General features: G+C 40.0%; 1 long non-coding RNA gene across 1 annotated transcript; it reads right to left on the bottom strand.

The window, feature by feature from the left end:
* Nucleotides 1–3,426: 3,426 nt before the first annotated feature.
* Nucleotides 3,427–11,775, bottom strand: LOC309875367. The gene is made up of 3 exons (XR_014317026.1): nucleotides 11,763–11,775; nucleotides 4,953–5,055; nucleotides 3,427–3,461 (listed from the first exon to the last, which is right to left on the bottom strand). It is a non-coding gene; the product is annotated as an uncharacterized lncRNA (long non-coding RNA).
* Between the last annotated feature and the right edge of the window lie 468 nt (nucleotides 11,776–12,243).

The raw sequence follows: 12,243 nt of genomic DNA, 5'->3' as shown, positions 1-12,243 counted from the left end.
AGCACCTTGCATGCTTGGGTATCTCAAGGAGTCTACAGAGCTGCAATAGCTTAGAAGGCAGGCCTGAGCAACCAGAGGACAAAGCTGTATATACAGGGAAATTAGTCCTATAATCAAGAGCAATTTCATCACAACTAAATTCAGACTCAAAGTTTTTGGAGTGGTGTCAAACTTTTCTCTGGGCAGGAAGATGAATCCCAGCTTTCGTGAGCAGTCACAGATGAAACTCTACGTGCTTAGACACAGTCACAACATCCCGCTTGATCTCAATAGTATTTGGGCCTACTGCACAAAGTAATTAGAGGGTTATTTAAATTTGAATAAAATTATAAAGAAACAAACATTATTTTTGCATGAGTAACACAGAAAATGTCCTCCTCCACTACTGCAAGAGCAGATTCAGATTAACTGCATTTAACCGTATTGTAAAGAGGAAAGTAGAGTTTATCACTTTTTCTTAGAGGTCAGGCCACAGTTTCTTCAAAGCTAAAAAAGTACTGAAAGTGTCCTTCAGCTTCAATTATGTAGCTGACTTCAAATTGTATGCATTCAAAATTATAATTGCCTTCTGGGTTAATATGAGAAAAGGGAAAATACATCCCATCCTATAACAAAATAGAAGATTTTACAGCCTTATACAGAATGGAGGGCTCTTTTGTTGATTCCTTTTTTGTCTCAGGAATTATGCATTGAACATTAAATAAATTCTATTATATTATTAACTTGAGTTTATTTCCATTGGGGCTTGAAAGATGACTCTTTCCAATCAAGATAATACTGATTAGTATTACTTTCCAATCAAGATAATACTGCTCAAGATCAAAATGGAGTGGGCCTTCAGAAATTCCAGGATCAGGCTTTGCTATTATGTGATGCCATTGCCTATCTAGGTATAAGGTACTCAACTCTGTACATCTTACACATTTGCAGCATATGATGGGAATATGGTTATTTTCCCAGTGACCTGATTTAGCTGGTTAGCAATGATCCCAATTTATCTGACTTGCTACGTATCTGTGAAAGGTTCTTTTTCCACCTGCAGTATGTAAGGTATTGCTATGACTCTTGACCAAGCAAAAAATCTAAAAAAAAAAAGAAACTCTGGAACAGACCCAAAATGTTGTGCAGTGAAGAACAGTTCCATAGAGACCTCTTCTTGCAGTTTCTAGAGTGAGGTTAGAGGCAGGATGGAGATGAAGAGTTCTTTGATTGCATATTCACTTCCTGTTCTTCCTAGGTGATACCTCCCTGGCAGTAACGTTGGTTGGCTCCGAGTATTTTCTAGTTGTCACCAACCACTCTGATCTAGATTAATCTAGTCGGTTGTTGCAGCCTTTATATCCAATTCCAAAGCCTCCATTTTCTTCCAGGAAACATTCACTCCCATTCAAATAGTTAAGATTTTACTGTTTTTATTCTTACATATGATTCTTAGAACAAAACTTGTTTTCTCCCTTTACTACAGAATTGCAATAAAATCAGTAAAACTTCTATTAATTTTGGGATGCATTGCAAAAGAAAAAAAATATATCAATCAATGTTAAGTGAAATGACAGCTTTCCAATTTATTACCATCAGGAAATGGGAACCACAGCACTAAACAAACTTGCAGTTACTAAAACAAAGAGCTTCCTCATCTATTCCAGAGGATAAAAATAAAATATTTTTCATTCTCTAAAACTTCCCTTTATTTCTTCTGGCATCATTACTCTTAGTTTGTAAGCAATAAATTTTGTAAAGATGGATACAGAACGAAACATATCTGGTTTCAAGTACCATTTGTTATGTAGCATTAATGCTTACTGCCTTAAATTTTATCTATGTTTATAATTCTAGTGATGGCATAGCCAACACTACGCTATCCAACAGTAAATCTACAGAATTCAGATGTAGATCATACTTCACAACAGAAACACTATGATTAGTATTTTTCATAACAAAAGGTGAAGCTTCTGTACTCAAATATTATGTTTTGTAATACATAATAAAACGGGTGGAAAACCTAAAGTTACACACTGATTATTCACACTAATCAATTAACCAAGTCTTTATTAATAGTTTCTGACAAAAGCTCTCTGATGAAAAAGGGAAATTTTATTTAAACAGTGCTTATTTTCCAGAAACTTAAAACTTTACAGGAAAATTTCCACCAAATTTACATTATGCTTCAGATTTTTACAATTACACAAAGTATGAGAATCCAATTACTATTAGAATTCTGAGGTCTGGATGACTACAAGGAATTAGATTGAATTTAGTATAATTAGACTGAATCTCTAGCTAACACATTTTCAACCTGATACAAGTCAAATTCTGACTTTTATTTACCTTGATGTGTGTCAGTAATATTAACTCCATTAATATCAGTATAGTTAATTATTCCTTTGCTCAACTGAAACAACAATATTAGTGGAAAAAGTCTGCAGACATGAGAATAATTGCTTGCATAAGAAAATCTGTTTTCAAGATGAAAAGTGCCTTTGCTTTGATTTGTATGGGCACAGTGCATCATTCACATCGCTTCCTGATGTAAAACTTTAACAAAAGGGGGAAAAAAAAGGCAACTATGAACAAAATAAATTAAATAGATTAGACTTCAGTTCTGGCCTTGGCAATCTGTATATGCAGTTCCCCTTCACTTTAGAATATGACTATACTCCATAAATGACAAATTTTGGTTCTTTTATTATCATGATTTTAACACATCTAGAGCAGGAAGCTATGTAGTGTTCTCTTTCACAAAGAAGAACAATATAAAATCACAGTATACATATAACAGCAACAGGGACCCAAAGTGAAATACTTTAGCTTACAAATCACATAGCTAACCAATTTCATGCAAGAAAATCATCCTCCATCAGAGTAAGCAAGGAGAATTTAAAGTATTTTTTCATCTTGCTTCCTTATCCTTTGATTATATTTCTGTAGCCTTAAAATATGAAAAATAAGCCTTAACATTTTATCTTATTAAATATCTTTAATATTTACACTGAAAACTCTACAAAGGATACTTTTATTTTTTTTTCTAAATAAATTGATTACTTTGCTTCATTATCTATACAGAAATGTATTTTGATCTTTCTGACATTTCTATGCACAAATCTTAAGTTATGGTCCAAACGTAACCTGAAAAAGGAAGAGGCTCAGTTTTGCCTCCTGTCCCTTCTCCAAGCACAGACAGTGATACAAACATTCCACAACAATGAAAGGAGCGATGAGAAATGATGCGTGCAGATTTCACAGAGAAAAGAACATCCCAGCAATGCTCGCCAGAAGTATAGATGGACATTCTGAGGATATGTAAGTGGAGAGGGTCCATTGCAAATGACAAGGGTCAGAAATGAAACCCGATTTTTCACTACAAAGTCAATCAGTGCTTTCACGTTTCTCATATGCAATTTAAACAGACTGCATAAAAACTGCAGTGAATTCTGGAAGCAGTTGTTTTGCTACTTTACAGCCTGGGGAAAAAAAAAAAAGGGGTTAATTTGTCAAGTCTCCCATGTATACCAGCACACCCAACTTGCATGTAATCCGAACACACTGGAGAAGCCACAAGCTTGTGTTCAGGCAACAATAAGGAAAAGTAGTGACGGAACCAGCAGAAGCATGTATACATATTGATGTAGGGAAAACGGTCTTAACAGTGCATGCCAAAATCCTTCACCACTATTTGAAGGTAGTAACTGACAAAAGATAGGAAAGACCAATCATTAATTATTTTTATATGTTTTTGTAGCTCACAGAATCACAGAATGGACAAGGTTGGAAGGGACCTCTGAAGATCATCTAATCCAGCCCCCAACCCCACTGCTTTGGTGGTCTGTCTAAATTAAATCATTTAGACATTAAATCACTTAGCTAATGACTATATCAGCACTTAACTGCTACTAGCTTCAATCCCAGCTTTCGTGCTCCCTGCCATTTCTGCTGCCAGTTGGGAAAGAGATGACCACACTCCAGCCTTAAGTCAGTCTCAACCATGAACAGGGCTTTCAACAAGCTCTCTGTATTATCTTACCTGTTTCTCCCCATACAAATACCCTAAGAAAGATTAAAATTTTATGTGCAAAGGTGACATCCTGACCTCATTATAGTCAGTGGCAAAACTCCTCACCGGTAAGTAAAATCCTTGCCCTTTATAATCAAAGTCCTAAGTCTGCCATGTCCTGCTTAGCAAATCGTTTAGAAGATACCCCTTCCTATCAACCTCTTTTGTAATGTGCATTTACCTTGTGACCTGAATCAGTATCAATGACATACATTAGCATATAGGAAAAAGAAAAAGATTGGCTTATCAGCTCTAAGAAGTGCTAAAAGAAGTCTCATCACAGTAAAAGGCTGGTACTGCTCCAGCCATGAGCACCTCACTGAAGTGCAGTAAAAACTGTAAATTGCTTACACACCAATTCATCACATTAACCCTGCAGCTTTTTCAGTAGTTTCTGATGAAAGCTTCTTGACCAAAAAAGCAAATATTGACCTCATTTTCTAATCAAAGGGAAGCTCTGCACTCTCATTCCAAACAATTAAAAGGTAACAAACAGCATTTTCTTACCAGGACTCTTAACTTATTTCTTTCATGAAAAAAAAAAAAAAAAGGTATAGCCATTCAGAGTGGGAGACAAGGCATGTATAATGGCACACAATAAACACAGACCCTTTATGTTCTTTCAAGCAACTTTGTGTAAGAAACCTGGATTTACTGAGAGCAGCTGAATATTCCCTTTGATGTTTACGTCACTCACAGATCTTATTAAGAAACTAATGTCGGAAATAGGAGAACTAACACCTCTAAAGGGTTTTACTCAGCTTTTCTTCATCGCATTACGTTCAGCAGTGCTCTGTATTATGTGCAAATCATCCACCTTCCAGCGACGAATGAGCACATGCAAGAGGAACAGACAGTTATGCTGCTACCGCAGGCTGTATCCATTTACAAACGGAAATACCTTCCTCTGGCTTGGACCTTCGTTTGGACTCCTATCCCAGTACTGACTGTCAGCTCTTCAGCCCAAAGGTTCAGGGTCCCAAATCGACGTCTTCACTCTGTTCCTGTTGATGAGATTGAACTCCAGGTGCCCTCTGTTCCCTACCTACTCAGATTTTTAAGCTAAGGAAAACCAGGTATGCAAAGGCAACATCTAGCTGGAAACCTCCAGCTAAATCCCTGGTGAGGATGATGCAGGTCAGCCGAACAGACCTAAACCACATTAGAGGACTTTATAAAATGGAACTACCATTCCTCACAAAGGTCCTGTAACGATTATGTTGTGATATGCAGATACTTGCAGTACAGAGTAAGGAATTGTTTCATTATCTCAAATAGGTTGCTGAATTATTTAATGCTTGTGTTTTTGCTGTTTAGAGTTTGCAGTGATACACTTATCACTCCCAGATGGTATGTTCTGTCTTAAAACATTTTAGGGGGGACTTGGAAAGATTACACCAGCTGCACTTTGAAAATTAACAAATTCTTTCCTGCCTCTTCTATTATTTTCTACTGAATATGATAAAACTCACTATTCTAATACCAGCTCCTACTCCTTAAGAGGGCAGAACCCTAGACTCCATGTGTCAAAACACTGGGAAGCAAGCTGCAGCTCCTGGCATGGACACTTTTCTTTCCCTGATCACGACTGCAGCAGCTTTCCTACCTTGTCTTCAGTTATGTTTGCAACAATAAATACATGTAAAAACGACACAAACATCCATGCAGTTTTAGCTGTTGAATATTATTTCATCTTGCTGATCTTCCCATTTATAATACGCTTTCATGAAATTATATACCATATGTATTTATATCCTAAATAAAACAGCTTAGGTTATTAAAGCTTATTAATCAATAGGTTATCAATCAATATTGATTATACTGTCTATCAAAAGAGGAAACATGAAAGGTTAAAGTTGTACCTGTACCTATTGTATGTTGTCAGCAGTACGTACCGTCCATTTTTAAGCTATGAACAACTAAGCAGCTATAAATCAGGCAAAATGCCAATAAGTTGTACACTTTAAACACAAAATATAGTTACTATGTGCATGCTGCTTAATTTCCATTTGGAATTTAGTGTTTCAAAGTTTTGCCTTGGAAATCTTACTTTCATGCCAACAGTTCACCCACCTCTTGTTAAAGCAAGGTTTCAGCTCAATATTTAGGCACACTAGAGACTTAATAATAAAGGTCAAAAACTCAAGTAATTAGAGTTTTGTATAATTGAAACCCTAGACATAGGCTGTTAATGTCATTTTCTTCATATGTGGCTATAAAAGAAAAATTTTAATACATGAAAAGTATGTTAGAGTAAAATTCCAATGTCACATTACTAAAATAACATGATTCAGGAACTTTTCTGATAAGAACTGTCAAATAAACTGTTTCTACTATGTAAGGTGCAATAACAATTTCTTCAAAGCACATAATCGCTTTTATTAATTTTATGGTCTCAAGACAGTAGAATTCTGCTCAGTGCCTTATTTGTACATTTTCAAAATCTTGTGCTATTTAGCAATTGGTACATTTACCACCTTGGAGTTTTAGGAGTCCCTTTTACTCAAGCACTACACCTTATCTGGAATACTGCCCCCAGTTTTAGTGCTCCCAGTAAAAGACAGATGCTGGAGTCCAGCATAAGCCACCACAATAGTCAGGGGCTGGAGCAGCTGCCCTGTGAGGAGATGCTGAGGGAACTGTGTTTGTTCAGCATGGGGAAGAGATGGCTTTGGGAGGACCTATGAGCAGCTTGACAGTGCCTATTAGGTTACTGAGAACATGGAGCCACGCTCTTCATAGATGTGCACAACAGAAGAACATGAGACAACAATCGTAAGTCTTCAGAATATTTGCAGGTTAGGGACAATGTGATCCAGAACTGTTATTGCTGTTCTTTCTAACCCCCGCTGTTTTTCTTCTATGATTTTTTCTAAATAGCTTTTGAACTCATGTTAACTGCATAGATTTCCTCACAATCTTTTCAATTTCCCATGAAACTATACAAATTTCCTCCTGATCTGTTCAAATTCCCTACTGCCTGTACCCACACATAATGCTATTAGCACTGATTGGAGCAGTCTTTGATCATGGCCTGGTGTAGCAACTTACCTAGCTGTTAAGTTTTGCATATATTATTGTGTAACACTTACCAGACACTCAAGCAACTTTCTCCTAATGTAAACTAAAACCTGGAAAACAAGGTGCAAGAAAGCGATGGTGAAAAGGGGTGGCTCTCTCACCAGCAGGAGTCACTTCCAGGGGAAACTGGACAACAGCAGTGTCAGGGTTTGCAGGTGCAATGCCATGAGAACAGCAGTATAAGAACAGCACAAGAAGAATGTGGAAGACCACTGCCACAGCAGCTTCTGTGAAATCTTACAGAGCTCCAAGTGACGGGCAGAGTGCAGAGCTGCAAATGGAAGACCCTTATCAAATGGTTAAGGCACCTCAGACACTGTGCAGCACACCACCTACTTCATGAATAAGTTACAACTTGAGTTTTCTCATACCTTGGATGCTCGCAAGACTCTGACTTATTCTTCAGGATTCATCAGTTTCTCTGATGGATCTGCACTGCCTTTTCAAGACACTCTAGATAAAGCTTTCCAGGTTAAAACAGCATGGAAACAAAAGCTGGACTCATTCAGTGTGACTAGACTGGCTCATGATTGCTCAGCCTGAGCTGGACAGGGGACAAGTCTGAGCAAAGCCCCTGAGCCATCCATTCTAGAGAAAGAGCACTCTGTATCTTGAATAGAAATGAACTTAAAACAAAGACTGAGTGCTTCAGAGAGTAAATCAAGTGGTGATATACAGAATCCAGCATCTTCTACTTCAAGACTGAAGAACTGGGGACACACAGAAGAACTATTATAAGCAGTTATCTTCTTATAGGCACTTATGAGTTACCTTTGCTGAAGACTCTTTCATTTCCTTGAACAAAAAAATAGTTTACAGCTATTCAATAACTGTGAAACCAAACTATTTTTATAGTTATTACACATTATAAAGAAACTTCAACAATGTCTCATGATTTGCGGGAGATAAACATTAATATTCATATTGCAAAACACCACCACTAAGAAATAAGAATAAATATTTGCTTCCTACTACCTGCTTGGTTCATAAACTACATAACACATTGAATTAATGCCACAGACAAGTAAACATCTGAGCTTGAAGGCTGTATACCAAACTTTCCAGTCTCTTTTCCTCATAAAGAAATTTCTGAGTCGCATCATTTCATCTTGCCAATCTTGACTGTGTAAGAATGCGTGAGCAGTAAAACCGAGCTCATCAAGCCAGAGATCTGTTGAGCCTGGTGCCTTGTCCCCAGATGCCCAGCAGCAGATGAGTAAGGAAGCAGTGGTACCTCCCTGGAATACACCAAGTCTTCACAATATTTGCAGGTTAGGGACATGCTGATCCAGAACCGTTACTGCTATGCTTTCTAACCCCTGCTATGTTTTTCTTCAATGATTTTTTCTAAATAGTTTCTGAACTCACATTGACATTTTGCATTGACAAACTTCTGCAAAAAGTTACATAACTATGTTATATAAAAATGGAAAAGTTTGGATATGTGCACACAGGGAAGTTAGATCATACCTTAGAGTGGAAAGAAGTTTAAGACAGACTCAAGGTATTAAAACAGTATTTTTGTACAGAAGTTAAGCGCTACCTCATTTCAATTTTTAAGTTGCTTGAAGATGAAGATACAGAGTAACATGTATTTACTTCATAATATTACCAATGTTGCTATAATAAAGTCAACACTAGAACAGTCCTAGCCAGCATGGGCCAAAGTTCACAATATAATGCATTCATTCCAGGTAAGTTACCCCAATCAGGAGACAAATTTTTCCATCTCATATGATTATACTAATCCACAAACTCAAAACCAAGTGGAATAAATGAAAGGTGATTTCATCAATAGATGTTAGCTCTAAAAATGCCTTACTTACATATCAATTCCAGTAAACAGTCTAACCTTAAGTGATTCAGTAATGCAACCTTCCCCGAGAAAATGCTTACTCCTTCGGAAATCATTACTGAAACTTCAAAGCATGACAATATATTTTATCATGGAATAGTCCAATGTTCTGTCTCTAAGTGTGAGTTATCTTTTTTATTTTTAATATAATTCATTGAATGTAATATGTGCCTTCCTACTTAAATGCAGCAACAGACAGAACATTTTCTTGTACAGACTTGGAGATATTGGAAAACTCTGATACATACTGATTCTTTTAACTTGAATTTCTATTGAAATTCACGTACACCGTATGCATATAGGGAATAGCATAAAATTCTCAGCAAATCCAGCCCAAACCTCTTCTCTAAAAGGAAGAAAACCCTCACTCCTGAGAAACAATAAGCTCACTCAGCTTCATGATTCAGCCATGACTGTAAACCAGACGTACTTTGTATTGCAGCTTGTATACGCAGACCCAAGATAGCTTTAAATTAGCTAGTTTGAATGCCGAGGAATATAAAACAATGGTAGTCTGCTAGGATGTCTGGTCAATACGTGCTTAACTTACCATTTTGGAGATCACTCGGCCACATTCCAACTTTTTTGTCATTTCTCGTCAGTTGTAATAGTTCACATACAACAAGATCTGCTTATTTTCAAAACTACGTCTCTCCTACTAAGCATTAGGCAAATATGAAGAACCTACATTTAGTCACTCTCTGTATTCATGGTAATTCATAACAGGATTCATATCGTTTTCATGATGGAAAAATCTGAATTTGATCAATATTTTCAGTGTCCAAACTATATTTTAACAGCAACTTCCATGGGAATATCTAGGGTAGTGAGACAAACAACTGAAAATTATTTTCTGCTTTAAATGTCTTCTAGAAAGTAGACAGGTTTTATAACATAATCTCTTTTTAATGTTTTTCATAATAGAAGATATACCATTCTATTATAGTATTATTATTTTCTTGGGCGTTTTGTTTGTTTGTTTGTTTTTTCAAAGAGAAATGGCTGCACAAAATTAAGCATGTGTTGGGACTTTAGTAGTCGGGACAGTATTTCACTTTTGTATTTGAACTGCTCTCAACACAGGAAGAGAATGCCAAGCAGAAGACACACAACAGCTTACAAACTACTTGTCCAGTTTCAGCACGCATACTGTTCTTCATTTGTGGGGAAAAAAAAAAAAAAGGTTAATGGAAAACCAAACACCACTGGTTTGAAAACTGGCATTTTAATGTCAGGTTGAAAATAGTTGTGTGTATTAAACACAGACTTTGATACCAAAATGAAAAGCGATCTGACACTGAGAGTGGTGTTTTGGGTAGGCTTAACTAACTATGGTGTTGCATTTGCATGAACTTGGTCACCATCAAGCATAATGGCATGGTTTCCTCTTTTAGGAATTCCCAGCTGACAATGCCAATTTCATACAAAGCAGAGCTATTGCAATATTTATATGAAGAAGCTGGCACCAGCGCTAGGTAAATATGACTGACTAGCTTTCCTCTGGGGCCATGACATGTTTTTTTCCTAACATTTTGGGTCAGCTCTCTGCCAAAATAATGAAAAAGAGGTGTCAAAATAGTGCATAATTGTATCGTTGACTGTGGAAAGCTATATATAGTTGAGATTTATATACGTTATACATATAATGATGCAACTGGAGTAGTATGAGGGGATGGAACTGCCTTCCAAGAGCGCTCTGGTCCTATGACAGAGAACAAGCCCTCATTTCTCTCTGAACGAAGTGGGCGTTCTGGGTACAAAACAAACGTGGGCTGAGGCCACTGATCCAGGAATGCACTGGACACTAGGGAAGAATTTAGAAACAATAAATAAAAAAATAATTTAGAGTATCGAAAGATCTAGGGAAGCTGTTGGGGATCGGTGAGGGGGGAAGAGGGAGATGAGGGAGGGGAGATGGCAGAGGGAGTCAGGAGAGGGCGTCTGAAAAACCTTAATGTTGAAATACCTTCCTTTTTTGTTCATGGAGTTCTCGGCAAAGCACACAGGCCTTTGTATGCCTGCAAATTATACCCCGAGTAACTGTCACAAAACTATTCTTCTGTCACAGCGACGAAATGTCACGGAACTAGAGCTGACAATGTGGAAAGACAAATATGCTTTAAATTCCTTGCTATCCGTGCCCGTGCTTATTCCGTGCTGTTTATGACAAAGATTCTCAACAGCTTTGGGGTTAGAAAAGCACATTCACGCATTTTCACATGTCAAAAGGTCGCCACGATTCGCCTCAGCACTTCATGCTCCGCATCAGGCTTGTTTTAAACACTTCTTCCCTGTTTCACCCCCGTGCAGTTTAAGGATGTTCTCAGACCTCCTCAGAGCACTCCGAACTGCAAACTGCAGCGGGCTCGGGGGGAGTCTCTCAAAGACGAGCACACATTCTGTGTGGTGCAAGGAGATATTTCTATTTCCCTACAGTGCCGATAAGCACAACCGATTAACTAACGCTGTGTTCCACCGCTGACTAACCCCAGCCACCTCAGCACCAGAGACCCCCCGACCGCCCCCCGACCACCCACCCCCGGCGGCTCCGGGGGGCACCGAGGGGCTGAGGGGAGCCGGGGCAGCCCCGCTCCCCGCCCGGCTCCGGCCCCTCACGGCCAGGGCTGCCCGAGGAGACCGGCCCCGGCCGCGGCCCCGCCGGGGAAAGGAAGGAGGCAGCCCGGGCACGGGGAGCCTCGCAACTTCCCCAAAGCTGCCCGAAGCGCCGCGGGCAAAGCCGGGGGGCGCCGGCCGGGGGATCCCGGTGCCACTCACCTTCCCGCGCCGCCTCCTTCCTTATCTCTTCGCTCGCGGGCTGCAACTTCCAGCGCTTCCCCCTGCTGCCATCTTCTAGGGGGGAAAGGGCGGCGAGGAAAAGTTGGCGGCGGCGGTGGGGTCAGGGGGACATCGCCGTGCCGTGCTGTGCCGTGCTGTGCCGGGGCAGGCGGGCAGGCAGGCAGGCAGGCAGGCAGGCAGGCGGGGCGGCGGCGGCAGCTGGCGAGGGGCTGCGCGCTGCGATGGCAGCCCCGTGGCGACACGGGGAGGATCGGCTAAAAATAGCCGCCCGGCAGCCGGAGGGGGGAGCCCGCCGGGATGCGCCGCGATCCCCAGCGCCGCCGCTGGGGGGGCCGGCGGGCTGGGCTGGGATAACACCGCGGGGAGCCGGCGGTGGGGGCAGCGACCCGGCTCCGGGGGTACCGGGAGGCGCCCGGGCACCAAGCCGGGGAAGGCGCGCTGTGGGGCGGCTGCACGGGGC

This window comes from Aythya marila (assembly GCF_965140915.1).
Source record: "Aythya marila genome assembly, chromosome: 2".
Taxonomy (NCBI): domain Eukaryota; kingdom Metazoa; phylum Chordata; class Aves; order Anseriformes; family Anatidae; genus Aythya; species Aythya marila.
Note: the sequence above shows the minus strand (reverse complement) of the source record. Positions and strands in the feature narration are given on the sequence as shown.